Genomic DNA, 4,438 nt, shown 5'->3' on the forward strand with positions numbered 1-4,438 from the left:
AAAACTTTTCATGAAATGAAAATCCAGCAAATTGAAGTAAAAATATGGTGTAGTGTAGTTTTGTAGTAGTTAATACTCTTCTTCAATGTTTGTTATTTAACTTGAAATAAGAAATGTATAGGTTCCTTTTTGCTCTTTAACTTATGTTTAGTAGTTATATGAGAAAGACTTTAAGAAAAATTAAGGAAAACACTATTTCAAATATGAAATAAAAAAGATAATCTCAAGTAAGGGGTTTCATGAAATAAAAAATAATGAGTTTATATAAACAAAATTGAGGAATCTTTAAAGAAAAAATATAAATAGTTCTCTGTGCAATAATTTTTTTAAACCTTTGTTAGTAGTTAGTATTATTACACACAAAGTTGCAATAACTAATTTGCATCTAAGCAAAAATACATATTGCAATAATAAAAAGTTATAAGAATTCAAACTAAAGAAGTTACATTGAGAATAAAGACACACACATCTTCCTTGGAACTTCATCATAAAACAATAGATAAAAATATGAATACAAAATCAATGCCCACTTTTTTAACCTCTTGTCTTACACCCTCTTTGACAAACTAATCAACATTCAAAAGTCTTTTTCATCGTGTCAAGTTAAAGCATGAATTTGATAATATAATAATACTACAAAGAACAATGAAATATAAAAAATAATACTTGAGTTGAAATTTCATGAAATAAAAAACTTAGTGAATTTATTTTGTCATTAAAAATAGAGAGATATCATAAAATATCTTAAAATTTTTATAATTTAGTAGTTGGAGGTTATGAATATGAAAACTTAAAAGTCATAGAATTAATGATATTATAAAAAAATGAAGTTTAATAGATTTACGTTATGGAGTTTAAACTTAAAAAATAAAATAAAAATAAAAAAACACAAATAAAGTAGATAAAAGAAATGCATTTATATTATACAAAGATATAATTTTTTTGAATTGAATAAATAAAAGAAAAGTAAAAAAAGAGCAAAGAAAGGAAAAAACTATAAGATAAATAAACAAAAATCATAAAATTTAACTATCGTGAATAGTTTGTTGGAATTCTTTTTAGATCAAATGGAAAAAATTGTAATAATTGATGAGAATTTGAGAAATATTATAGGAAAAGCGAATAATAGCTTTAATGATAAAATAAATTAAATATGGCTATTGATGAAAATATAAATAAATATGATTATTTTTAATGATTTTTTAATTTTTAGGTGAATTTTTTTGTATTTTAAAATTAGAAAAAAGGCAAAGAAAAGATAAATTGGATTGAAACTATTAGAGAGGGTCACATTATCGTTTTTATATTCACCTTTATTATTATACAAGGAAAGCATCATCCTTATAAAACTGTTGCTAAACAAAAAAAATAATCTATGTATAAATTCGGTAAAAATAGTAATTTACTTCAAATCCTATGTATATAAGAATTCTCTTAATATATAGAAATAATTTATCCAAAATTTAATTAGGAGCCGTGTTTTTAAAAAATTGATATATATAAACTCAAAATTTTAGTTTCGTCTGGAAAAACTAAACAACAAAGTCCTCACTATTATAATTTATATATTGACCATTTTCTCTTTGCTGTTCTGGAAATTCTAAAGTAGGACCAGCAATGCAATTACTGTTTCACATCTGGAATTTAGAATCTTTCTTTATAAAAACTTAATTTAATTTTGTTTTCATCTCTTTATTACCTTTTCCCTTCTTTTTTTCTATATTAAAAAAAACTTTTGTTGATTTTTTATCATTATTCTAAAAAATATATAGCATGTGTTAGATGCTTTGTTTTATATGTGTGTGTCTCCATGTGTGTACAGTACTTTTAAAAATAATATAAAATATAAGGTGAATATTAATTATTTACATTTTTTATTTGTAGCTTAATTCATTGCATTTATAGTGATCTAGTTCTTTGATTTTACATTCTCGTTTATTTTGTAGTACTAGAAATAAGTGTAAGCATGAGCCCAATATATATTGTTTTATTTATTTTAATTTATGTGACATGAATTTAAAGAGTTAATCAAATTTTTAAATATTTTAAGTTGTTAATTATTGTGATTTATAATATTATTAACATAAATTTCAAATAATATATGTTACTCACTTTGTCTTAATTTATGTAGCACATGAGAAACTTTGAGAGTCAATCAAATTTGTAATACTCCATCCGTATCAATTTATGTGACACTTTTCGGATTTCGAGATTCAAACAAGATTATCTTTGATTGTGAATTTTTTTATATATCTTTTAATTATTGTGACTTATAGTACTTTTTACGTAGTTTACAAATATATAAATTTCATTTTAAAAAATTGAAGATTCCACACGCAAATTTCCGATTAAACTTAAATTGTTTGACTCTCAAAAATGGAAAAGTGCTACATAAATTGTGACAGAGGGAGTATGTTTTTAAAATATTTTAATTTGTTAATTTAAAATATTGTGATTTTTAATTTTATTAATTATTGTGATTTTTAATTTTATTAATTAATGTAATTTTTAAATAATATATGTTGCTCTGTCGCAGTTTATGTGGCACATGTGAAATTTGGAGAATTAACCAAATTTAATATGTTTTTAAACATATTTTTAAGTTGTTAATTATTGTGATTTATAGTACTCTAAACATAATTTTCATATAATATATGTTACTCGCCCTGTCCAAATTAATGTGGCACGTGTGAAATTTTGTGAGTTGATCAAATTTTTAATATATATATATATATATTTTTATTTATTAATTATTATAATTTATAGTATTATTTTTTTGTAATTTATAAATACATAACATACTAAAAATAAAAATAAGGCAAAAAAATTAAAACGAAGAAATTATTAAATATGAATAGAGGACAAGTGCAAATCGGGACCGACTGACCCTAAACTCTTATATTCGCTTCTATATTATAGAGAGTAATTTATCATGATATATCGAATAATCTATTTCATGTTACTATAAAAAATATATAAAATTTATCTTTGAGTTATACAATTATTCACCATAATTTAATTTAATCATCATCAAGGTATTTAGGTAAAAGATAACTCTTTAATTTTCTACCTAACCAATTTATTGTAGAAATTTTCACGATCAATGATTGGACACTGCAAACCGCAAAAAAAAAAAGTATTATAAAATTTTAATAATTGAAAATTGGTAAGTTCTTAGACGATAGAATATGATTTTATAGTTGAAAGTTACATATATCTTTAATTTAATCATCATCAAGGTACTTAGGTAAAAGAAAACTCTTTAATTTTCGACCTAATCAAATTTTCGCGATCAATGATTGGACCATGCAAACCGCAAAAAAAAAAGTACTATAAGATTTTAATATTTGAAAATTGGTAAGTTCTTAGATTATAGAATACGATTTTCTAGTTGAAAGCTACATATATCTTTAATTTAATCATCATCAACGGTTATTTACGGTAAAAGATAACTCTTTAATTTCGACCACCAATTTATAGTAGTAAATTTTTGCGATCAATGATTGGACCATGCAACCGACAAAAAAAAGTACTATAAGATTTTAATATTTAAAAATTGGTAAGTTCTTAGACGATAGAATACGATTTTCTAGTTGAAAGGTACATATATCTTCTTTAAAAGTAGTAATTAATTTGATAGTGCCATATTGGACCATAGTCATTAGAATATGTACTTGGTACTGTATATCACATATTTAATTTCAGAAACGGACAAAAAAAAGATCACTAAAAACTCGATTTAATTGATTATACTGCTTATTAAATCGATTCAATTGATTTGATTTTTTTAAAAGAGAAAAATCTATTCAAATTGAATCATAAACAACGTCCCTAACTAAAACTATTGTTAAAAGTAAATTGAAAAAAATATAGTATTAAAAAGGAATTTAAACCTCAATGCACAAGTGACCCAAATATAACTATATAAATCGTTCATTTAAATTTAACTTATGTACATTGTAGTTAAAGTATTTATATAATATTGTAATATATTTTAAACTTATTGAAATAGATCTTTTACATTTATTTTCACGGATCTAATTATACTAGATAATGTGGCTCGTGCATAGCACGTGCCCAATAATATAAATGGTATGTTTTGGGGCTAATAATCGAGTTTTTGAAGCGATTGTTTGCGTGGATAAAGGAATAAGTTTTTTTATCACAAACCTGTACTTTCTTTGACGCTATTTAAGGCATAATAAGACTACCCACATACAAAATTTTTGAAATATTTTATGTTGTCAATTATCATGATTTACAGTATTTTTACAATAGATTCACTTCAAGAATCAGTGGAATTTTTTGTATTTTTTTCAAAACATATTTTATATTGTCAATTATCATGATTTATAGTATTTTTACGCAATTTTTAAATATAAAAAAAAATAAGACAAATAAATTAAAATGGACCCAATATATGTTATTTTTGTTGTCT

This window comes from Solanum tuberosum, unplaced genomic scaffold (assembly GCF_000226075.1).
Source record: "Solanum tuberosum cultivar DM 1-3 516 R44 unplaced genomic scaffold, SolTub_3.0 scf00073, whole genome shotgun sequence".
Lineage (NCBI taxonomy): Eukaryota > Viridiplantae > Streptophyta > Magnoliopsida > Solanales > Solanaceae > Solanum > Solanum tuberosum.